The sequence below is a fragment of the Ipomoea nil genome, unplaced genomic scaffold, assembly GCF_001879475.1.
Source record: "Ipomoea nil cultivar Tokyo-kokei standard unplaced genomic scaffold, Asagao_1.1 scaffold2653, whole genome shotgun sequence".
NCBI classification, from domain to species: Eukaryota; Viridiplantae; Streptophyta; class Magnoliopsida; order Solanales; family Convolvulaceae; genus Ipomoea; species Ipomoea nil.
This window is the reverse complement of record NW_017619081.1, coordinates 2208104-2219744: the sequence shown is the minus strand read 5'-3', so window position 1 is coordinate 2219744 and position 11641 is coordinate 2208104. Positions and strand designations below refer to the sequence as shown.

At 28.0% G+C, this 11641-nt stretch overlaps 1 long non-coding RNA gene across 2 annotated transcripts; it reads left to right on the top strand.

Moving 5' to 3' along the window:
- The first annotated feature begins 7338 nt into the window (after positions 1-7338).
- Positions 7339-10724, top strand: LOC109154650. 2 transcript variants are annotated; one of them, XR_002049752.1, is made up of 9 exons: positions 7339-7546; positions 7647-7755; positions 7843-7929; positions 7997-8575; positions 9049-9268; positions 9401-9479; positions 9542-9629; positions 10319-10372; positions 10506-10724. It is a non-coding gene; the product is annotated as an uncharacterized LOC109154650 (long non-coding RNA). The 2 variants fall into 2 exon arrangements; XR_002049753.1 differs by lacking the exon at positions 7997-8575 and having other exon boundaries at positions 7339-7528; positions 7843-7954.
- The last annotated feature ends 917 nt before the right edge of the window (positions 10725-11641 follow it).

The following is an 11641-nucleotide window of genomic DNA, read 5'->3' as shown; positions in this document are numbered from 1 at the left end:
ATACACGAGAATCTATTATTAATATTCTGTTATACTAATAGGCATGAGAATCATGCCAAATGAAAAAAGGATTTAATATTAAAAATTTATTGGAAATATAACACAGTTTTCCCTACGAAAAAATTAGTAACCACCAAATGAAATATTAGGAAAAAATTATGAACAAAAAAGAAATGAAAACAAATATTAACTCTTTCTATGAATGAAAAAAGGAAATGAATATATTCATATTTCACTTAAAATATAATCAGTAATTATATTATTATAATTATATTAATTATTTATGAAGAAAAAAGGAAATGAATATGAAAGGAAAAAAATAAAATTTAGACACGAAAATCTATTATTAATATTCTGTTACTAATAGACACGGGAATTAGGCCAAATGAAAAAAAAAAGATTTAATATTAAAAATTTATTGAAAATATAACACCGCTTTCCCTACGAAAAAATTAGTAACCACCACGTGAAATATTAGAAAAAATTATGAGGGAAAAAGAAATGAAAATGAATATTAACTCTTTCTATGAGTGAAAAATGAAATGAATATATTCATATTTCACTTAAAATATAATTAGTAATTATATGATTATAGTTATTATAATTATATTAATTATTTATGAAGGAAAAATGAAATGAATATATTAATAGTTTACTGGAAATATAATCAGTAATTATATTTTTATAATTATATTACTTTTTAATTATGTGAAAATGAATATTAATTCTTTTTATGAACGAGAAAGGAAATGAATATTTCACAAAGAAATCTGTTATTAATATCATGTTACTAATCGACATGGAAATCAGGCCAATTAATCGACAATTATTAGGAAAAATGAATAAAAATCAATATTAATTCTTTTTATGAAGGAAAAAAAAAAGAAATAAATATATTCAAAAGGAAATGAAATATGAAGAAAAACGAATGAATATGTTTATATTTCACTAAGAATATAACACAGCTTTTGGCACAGAAATCATACCAAAAGAAAAAAGAAATTAATATTAAAAATGGACTCGAATTTTTTTTTTTTAAAAGTGCTTAATAAGTAAATAAAAAATTTGCTACATAGAAAATTAGGGTAAAGGAAAAAGGAAATGATTATTAAACACGTACCAAATTGTTTTTGTGATTGAAAATGAATATTACAAACGTACCAGATTGTTTTTATGACCAGAAATAGGAATGAATTTTACACACGAAAATCTATTATTAATATTATGTTACTAATAGGCATGGGAATCATGCCAAATGAAAAAAGTATTTAATATTAAAAATTTATTGGAAATATAACACAATTTTCCCTACAAAAAAAATTAGTAACCACCAAATGAAATATTAAGAAAAAATTATGAAGGAAAAAGAATTGGAAACAAATATTAACTCTTTCTATGAATGAAAAAGGAAATGAATATATCCACATTTCACTTAAAATATAATCAGTAACTATATTATTATAATTATATTAATTATTTTTGAAGGAAAAAGGAAATGAATATGAACAGAAAAAAATGAATTTTACACACGAGAATCTATTATTAATATTTTGTTACTAATAGACACAGGAATCAGGCCAAATGAAAAAAAGATTTAATATTAAAAATTTATTGAAAATATAACACCGCTTTCCCTATGAAAAAATTAGTAACCACCACATGATATATTAGGAAAAAATTATGAAGGATAAAGAAATGGAAATGAATATTAACTCTTTCTATGAGTGAAAAAGGAAATGAATATACTCATATTTCATTTAAAATATAATCAGTAATTATATGATTATAATTATTATACTTATATTAATTATTTATGAAAGAAAAATGAAATGAATATATTAATATTTTATTAGAAATATAATCAGTAATTATATTTTTATAATTATATTATTTTTTAATCAGAAAGGAAATGAATATTTCAAACAGAAATCCGTTATTAATATCCTAATCGACATGGAAATCAGGCCAATTAATCGACAATTATTAGAAAAAATGAATAGAAATCAATATTAATTCTTTTTATGAAGGAAAGAAAAAAGAAATGAATATATTCAAAAGGAAATGAAATATTAAGAAAAACGAATGAATATGTTTATATTTTACTGAAAATATAACACAGCTTTTTAAATTTTTAAATATAAATCTATTAATACAAATTATAATGAATGAAATTATATTATAGAATTTTTATGTATACATATTAATAAATATTATGTGTATATACAATGTATTATTCAATCATATAAGGATATGCGTCCGATTAGAGTTTATATTTATTCATACAAAATTTAGAATTTACATTTTTATTGATTTCTAAGTATAATTTTCTTAGTTATTATTATTCATATTTTTGAAATTATAATATATATGAAATACAATTTAGAATAAATCAATTTAATTTTATAAATTTTTTCTATAAACTTATCTAAATATGTACATGATTAGAGATTATACTAACCATACAATATTTTAATTTTAATTTTGTATGTTATGAAAATAGATACTTGACCAAATATATAAAAGTCCAACTATATTATTATATTGTACATTTTAAAATCTTTTTATTTTTCTAATTTAATTTTAAATTCATAATAACAAAAAAATAATAATTCTCGAGTAAAACACTATATTTTAAAAAATACAATTTGATAAATATCATAAATTAATTAATACAATATCATTTATGTTTATAATAATTAAAGAAAAAAATAAATAATTCAAATATGTGAACCAATAATTTCAAAATGAAATTAATATATAGTTACAAATAAATATAGCATGATTACATTTACTTTAATTAGTTTTAATTCCCTTAATGATATGACTTTTCTTTATCAGTTGTTTATGGGAGGCTAAGGGAATGTTGAGTTGGTGGAATTTTTATTTTTTTTAAATACTTACTAATAAAAAATAATTTTAAAATATTTTGTAACCCCTCATACCATTTGTAAATCTTATATTTTTTTTTGAATGCTACTAGCTCTATTACATTGTAGTATCTGTTCATATACTTTCTCAACCTACTGAAACACAAAGAGCTAATAACGCCTCCACTGAGGCTCGAACTCACAACCTTTTAAATGGAAGTCCAACCCGGATACCATTGGACCACATAGTCCTGGTAAATCTTATATTTTTTAAACAATACAATTTGATAAATATCATAAATTAATTAGTACAATATCATTTCTGTTTATAAATTATAATAATTAAAAACAAATTCAAATATGTGAACCAATGATTTCAAAATGAAATTAATATACAGTTACAAATAAATATAGCATGATTAGATTTACTTTAATTAATTTTAATTTCCTTAATGAAATGACTTTTCTTTGTCAGTTTTTTTTATGGGAGGCTAAGGGAGTGTTTGGATTGTTGAAAAATATTTTAAAATAAAAATACATACAAATAAAAAATAATTTAAAATATTTTTTAACCCCTCATAACATGTGTAAATGTTATATATTTTTTAAAATACAATTTGGTAAATATCAAATTTTTGTTTATAATAGTTAAAGAAAAAAATAAATAAATCAAAAATGTGAACCAATGATTTCAAAATGAAATTAATATACAATTGCAAATAAATATAGCATGATTAGATTTACTTTAATTAGTTTTAATTTTCTTAATGAAATGACTTTTCTTTATCAGATTTTTTTATGGGAGCCTAAGGGAGTGTTTATCCTGCTGGAAAAATATTTTAAAATAAAAATACATGCTAATAAAAAATAATTTGAAATATTTTTTAACCCCTCATAACATGTGTAAATGTTATATATATATATATATATATATATATATATATATATATATATATATATATATATATATACAATTTGATAAATATCATAATTTTTGTTTATAATAGTTAAAGAAAAAAATAAATAATTCAAAGATGTGAACCAATGATTTCAAAATGAAATTAATATACAGTTACAAATAAATATAGCATGATTATATTTACTTTAATTAGTTTTAATTTTCTTAATGAAATAACTTTTATTTTTCAGTTTTTTATTAGAGACTAAGGGAGTGTTTGGGTTGCTGGAAAATATTTTAGAAATAAAAATATTTACTAATAAAAAATAATTTTAAAATATTTTTAATCCCTAAACATGAGAAAATTTTACATTTAAAAAAAAAATACAATTTGATAAATATTATAAATTAATTATTGCAATATCATTTATGTTTACAACGAGAATAATTAAAAAATAAATAAATAAATCAAATATGTGAACCAATGATTTCAAAATGAAATTAATATAACATGATTAGATAAAGTGACTAATGCCCCTCTTTTGGGTGAAAGGGCTGGCCTGGAGATTTAAAGTTGCTCAATTCTCAAAGGCAATGATCAAATCCTTGCCTTTGGTTAATAAGGATGGATGCGTCCCTTCCACTCAACCACACCCTTCAAGTTCTTAGTGAAATGACTTTAATAAAGTAAAATCCTCCTTTACAACATCTCAACCCAAATTAATATGAATATTAATTAATTAGTAAAAAATAATAAAGCTTAATTGGTAACAAAATTTTATATGAAAATTAACTAATATCTAATGAATTGTTACTACAGATTAAAGTCAATATGTATATAAAAATGAAAAATGGTTACCAAATTATGAGAATAATTAAATTATTATAATTATAAAAATAATGGATACAAATCCTGCGTAACAAATGAGAAAATTCGTTTGAAATTCTGCGTAATTTTATAAACAAATAATAATTTATTAATTATTATTTACACCAATTTATACTATTAATAAAAGTAAAATTATCATCTTCAACATTCCCGCCCAAATGAATATGAATATTAATTAATTGGTAAAAAAAATTTAATAAAGCTTAATTGGTAACAAAATTTTATATGAAAATTAACTAATATCTAATGAATTTTTATCACACATTGAAGTCAATGTGTACTTAAAAATGGATGATGGTTATCAAATGCTGAGAATAATTAAACCATTATAATTGTGAGAATAATGAAAACAAATTCTGCGTAATAAATGACAAAATCCATTTGAAATTATATGTAATTTTATAAGCAAATAATAATTTATTAATTATTATTTACACCAATCTATATTTATACTATTAATAAAAGTAAAATCTTCAATTAAAATGTCTTTCGCCCTTCTGATACGAGATTGTCATTCAAGTTCTAACGAAAACAATTCACGTTGATGCTCGCATATGCCATGACTATCAACAAAGGTCAGGGTCAAACACTAACTCACGTTGAGTTATTACTAAAAAAACTCGTCTTTAATCACGGTTAATTGTATGTGAATTTTTCCCGAGTCATCCATCCTGATGGTCTGATGGTTTTAACTCTAGACGAGGATGGATAAAATTCCGTTACTACTACCAATGCTGTCTACAAAGAGATTTTCAATAATGTATAATTCACGTTATTGATATTATGGTTTTTTATATACAAAGATGACAAAATTGCTATATGTCTACATAGAAAATATATCTTCCGTATAAATAATTTCTATAACTGAGTTGCTAGACAACGAGCTAATTAGTCCAATTAATACAAATTCTAAACACTGATATATAAAATCTCTAAAGTTGCAGCACCGAATGCGTATATCTACACGTTAACTATTAATTGGACAATTATTTACTCGAATTCAAGTATTGATAACATCATAAAACATAATCGGTGCAACTCAATTCTTCAATTATATTTTATAATATTCGATGTTATAATTTATACAATTGTATATCGATCTAAATATTTTTAAAATATTATAACAAATTCATTCCGTGCAACGCACGTGCGCAAATACTAGTCTAATATATAACGAGTTTGGTTCTGTGTTGTCTCTAAGAACCAATACAATGATTGTATAAAATATAGGTTAAGAATGCCACCAAGAAGGATAAAACACATGACCTCTAACATAGCAAACAAAGCTAAACCCACTAAACCACACCAACTCTTGTTTATTAAAGTGTTACACATTATCTTTTACCTATAATTTGGACCTTCATTGTTTTTGTTACGAGATGAAAATAGATGTTTAGAAGATCTAGAACAAAAATAAAAATGTAATTAAATTTTTTTGTCCAAATATAGTGCATAAAAATTTAACAAAGAAATAAGGCAATTCAAAAGTTAATTTAATAGTTCTATTTTCGTTCATATTTAAATATAAAATTATTCACCAAAGATTTTATAAATCTACAGTATAGAATTTATGAATCTACAGTATAAAAATCTATGAATCTCGCGTTCTGTACCTATATACCCGGTACTATTTTGGGTCTAGCGACCCGGGTAACAAAGCTAATATTTTCTTACCCTGTTCTATATCTATATCGCCCGGTTTATGGTGGACCCGGTCCTTATAAAATCATGAATATACCCGGCCTACAGGCACCCTAGTCTAGTGGTCTCTAGTCTATACCCGGCCTCAACCTAGTCACTTGGGGTTCGATTCCTATTAGTGGTGCTAGCATAATTAGCTGTAGCCCATTCATTGGGCTGTGATCTTTGTATTTAGATCTTTATAATTGGGCCGCCAGCCTGGGCCCGTACCTGGGCTTTATAAGTACTATTTTAGGCCTAGCGCCCTGGATAATAAAGTTACTATTTTCTAACCCCCGTTCTGTACCTATATACCCGTTACTATTTTGGGCCTAGTGCCCCAAGTAATAAAGCTATTATTTTCTTACCCCCCCCTCCCCCCCCCCCCCCCCCCCCCGCGTTCTGTACCTATATACCCGGGTTATGATACCCAGTCCCAATATATTTTCCATACAAATGAATTATGATATCAATTCATTCTTGTAACTGAATTGCTAGAGAACAAGCACATTTGCCTAATCTATAAGAATACTGAACATTGATAAATAAAATCTTCAAAGTTAGAGCACCGCATGCGTACATCTACACATTAGCTATTAATTTGAGCAATTATTTGCTCAAATTCAAGCATTGATAACATAAAAACACATAAACGATCCAAACCATACCTTCAATTTCACTACACAATATATGATGTTCTAATTTAAATAATTATATATCGATCCAAATACTATTAATATATTACAACAAATCCATTCCGTGCATCGCACGGGCAAAAATACTAGTTAAATTAAAAATGTCTTCCCTCTCTATTTTTAAAAATTTTTGTAATTTCCTTCCAAAAAATAATTAATAATAATAATAAGCCTCAGCTGTACACTTAGCAAATTTTTTAGTTCCCCTCCTGTACATTTGGCAATTTTTTTTAGTTTCCCTCCTATACTTAGCAAAATTGTTTAGTTTCCCTCCTACACTTAGCAAATTTTTTTAGTTTCGCTATCAGTTTCCTGTACATGACATACACTCACACCTCAGACCTCACACCTCTGCTGCCGTCTAGAACCGCCACCGCCGCTCCGTCTCACACCTCCGTTGCCGTCTCACCCTCGCTGTATTCTCCCTCCTCTGCCAGCCGTCGCCTCTTCCCTCCCCGGCCTGCCGACGTCGCCTCTTCCCTCCATCAACATGGTACAGGTTAGTCTTCAACCCTAGGTTAGTGTTAATTCTATTGTTCAATTTTTCATATTTGAAACTTGTGAGTGTTCTTAAACCCTAGATTAATTGTTGGATTTTTCAAATGTATGTGATACAGTAAAGTGAGAAGATTCTATCCTGTGGACCGTTGACATTTCCATATAAGATCTTTTGACTTGGCGAATGGAATTGTTCTTTGAAGCTTAATTGGCACTTTTAGCTTTTAGGTATTTTCATTCGATTCCCTGTGATTGCTTGATGCAAGCTTTTAGCTTTCCTTTGGTGTAATTGTTGACATAATTCTGATTGTGCAGGACTTCTATGAGGATTTGTTTGAGGAGCTTAGCAAATATGAAGAGATTGAGAATCTTAACATCTGTGATAATTTAGCATACCACATGGTATGCTTGTTATTCTGGAAAAAAGGTTTGGTATTTTAATTTTTGTTACCTATTTTCTTGCTATTAGGTGGGCAATGTGTATATTCAGTTCAGAGAGGAGGAACATGCTGCTACTGCCCTTCAGGGACAATGAAGTTCATATGAAGTTTGTTGAGTAATTTTGAAACCATTTAGTATCTGATCTGGATAAAATACATTATTATAGAATGCTCTAATGTGTTACAAATTCTTAAATTTTTTTAAAAGTCAATCTGAAGTTCGGCTGGCTACTCGTCAGCTTTCCCGCCGCCTTCAACCTCGAGTTTTGTTGACGGAATAGGATTCAAAGAGTTTTGTGTTGTCGCCTTTCCCCCTGAATTTGAGCATCCATCTCGTAGTACCATTGCTAAATATTCAATGGAGATATATATAGATCTGAGAGCTAAGCTGAATAATCTTTTCAAAAATGAAAAGCCAAGAGTGTCTCTCACCATAGAAAAATTGACATCCCTTGAAAGTATTTCTTACATGTGTCTCGCTGCTCACTGGATAGATGGCAATTGGAAGCTTCAGAAAAGAATTATGAACTTTCGTCCAATTGAGAGTAATACAGATAGCTTTAGGAGATGTCATAGGGAAGCGCTTACTTGGTTGGGGTATTGACAAGGTATTTAGTGTTACTGTGGATAATGTAATTGTTAACGATAATGCCACTAAGGGCTTGAGGGCTGCACTTGAAAAATTGGGAATTAACATCATGAATAGGGAACATCTTTACATGAGGTGTGTTGCTCACGATGTCAATTATAAAACATCATTAATGAATGATATTTACTCTAAATCTATGATGCTAGATGAGCATGTTCTGTAACTTGATTCTGATTTTGAAGTATTTTTAGTGTTTTCACTTTGTCAAGTACTTGATGGCATGTTTATCATTCTGTATATATTATCACTTGTGCATGCACTTCATTGAAAGAGATTAAAGTGTGCAAAAATATGAGAGGGAGAGGCATGGATGGGTTTCTTTTTAGAAAATGATTTTGGAAGTTGCATTTAGTTGGGGATCTCCCCTTAATGCATCAATGTGGTTATCTTCTCTTTGTTATGTTCCATATTAATTGAGCTGTATATCTGTAGTTTGTCCGGCACTTGTCTGCTATGGAGGATTCACAGTCAGTTGTGACACTCATGGATTCCACTACCTCTAAGACACAGCAACTACAGAAAGCATTTGCTAAGCTTGAGAGTCACCGTGCAGTTACTCTTAACATGAGGAGAAGCTGAAACAGAAAGGTGTCTTCAGTTCTTTAGCAGCAAAACATGAGAACTCTAAGAAACGTTTACGACTAGCGAATGGGTATAATTTGCTTTATGCATTTGTGATTTTTAATTGTTAAATGTTAATCTGAGTACTTTCTAGTGCAAAAGTGAAGCCAATTATAATATTTACATTAACTGGTAATCTTTATATGAATGTTATATTCAACAGACAACTTGCAACCTTAAAAGATTTTGATGATGATGCCATGGACATTGAAGGAGGTGTTCATGGGGTGGCAATGGCTTAGGTAAGTACATTTCGAATATTGTCTGGATTTTATTTAGACAACTTTAAAACTGTATATACCAGATGTTTTCAAATGGTATTAAAGAAGGAACAGAGCTGACACAAGCAGAGAAGAAGAGGAGGAGAGCGAAAAAGAAAAGGAAATTCAAAGGTGAGTTTTCAAATGGTATTTTTTATATTTGTTGTTGATCCCAAATATGAAGATCGAGGTTTCTTTATTAGTAGCCCTTTTGTTAAAAAATTTATGATATTACATACTGCCCAATATTTCTGAATCTATGAAGGCATGCCTCTCCATTTTTTATGGAGAAAAATCAAAAAATATATCACACCCCTTGAGTGTTGTTTCCAGATTCATTGATCTAGATGTGACTAAGTTTTGAGTTATATTTGCTTGATTTATTTATTTATTTTTTAAATATGTTGCTTTGCACTTTCATTGGCTAGTAGTTTTATGTAGTTCTTGTTTTGATCTGTCAAGGAATACGATATGATGTTATTTAATTGTTTTTATAATTTCTTCTGTGGCATCTTTTCACTCCGTAGTTTTCCTTCACCTAGTTTATTGTTTGTATCCTAGCTTTTACCGGTGTCTTGTTGGCTAATTACTACGTAGATTATTATTGTTGCAGCTCTTTATTTTCAAATCTCTTCACTAATTGTTTACATGATCAATAGAGTAGAAATCACCTCATTTCTTTATTGCATGGTTTCATACCCATGAATCTACTCAAATATATTATTCAACTTCATGTAGATTTCTAGACTGGCAGTGTACAATATTGTGTACTAGATTTCACTTCATTCCTTGAAAATTGAGTTTGCATAATAATTTTTCAGCCAAGGCATTGAACAGGAAGGCACCTCAAAATACCTCGAGAACAGATTCCGAGAGTGAGTTCTATCCTTTCAATCACAACTAAGAAGCTTTTTTCTGGGTTTTCTTATTTTTATTTTTATTTTTATAATTATTATCAGCAACAATTGAGAAGTAAAACATTGATTTTGCGATGCCTTGAAATAGCAGGCAATGAAGTGAAGGAACTAGCATGACTGTACTAGGGTTGTATTCTAAGTTTTGCTGCTCCTTGAGAACAATATGCAAGTTCAAGCGGGAATTGGGAAACGCGAAGGAAGGTATAGGATTTTGAGGCATTATAAAAATATAGTTTTTTGTTTCCCGTACACAAGGTTATGGAGTATTGATTTATTGCTATTAGTTAATTACGGTGTATTTCTATTCTTTGACAATATGGTTTTTGACTGATGTTTAAAAAACATTTTACTAAAATTTTCCTGGAAAGTAAATCCACAACTTATCCTTGTAGGTCCTTTTCCCACCTTATCTGGTTAATGGTTATCACCAAGCACTTGGGGGGAGTTTATTTCGGAATGCTAGGTTATTGGGATGTTGTATTGGAATTGTGTTTGGTTAATATTAGTGTATGTTATATTAATATGTTTGGTTGTGTTATTAGAGTTAATTCCATTTTCTCTAACACAAAAGTCTAAGACTACTTTATGGCACCAAAGTCTTTTAAGACAAAATTGAGAAAAAAACACTATAGCTGAGGACAATTAGATATATATTATGGTAGGATGTTAGTTTTATAAAGATGATAAAAGTATGAAGAGAATAAGCATGCATGGTGATTGGGCAGTCCACATTTTATCAACCAGAATTGCTCAAGTTTTATAAAAACCAATAGCATAATCCATGAAAGCACCTATCAACCCCATCTCTATAGAATTGTGAAGCTGCAGACATTGAGAATCAGTGATCAATGCTTAGGGTTTCAGATATGGAATAATGAATAAATTCAATGTGTAATTGAGCAAGAAAAAATGGGGGATTTGATCATGAAGGAAAACGGTGAGTTCTGCAATACAAATTTATATATATGTTTGAAAAAGCAGTTAATTTGTTGTTGTTCTTTAATCTGGGAATATCTTTCCAGCAAGTTATTATATTATATGGCATTTATTTCGCATGGCTAACTTATTTCGCATGGGAATCTCTTTAATATGTTGTTCATGGCTAACTTATTTCTCATTTCATTTCAAATTTATTATATCTATACTAATTTATTTAATCACTTTTTACATGTAGTTCCAACATGTTGATTATGACAAAGCGGTTATTGATCTAGTGCGTTCTGCGGA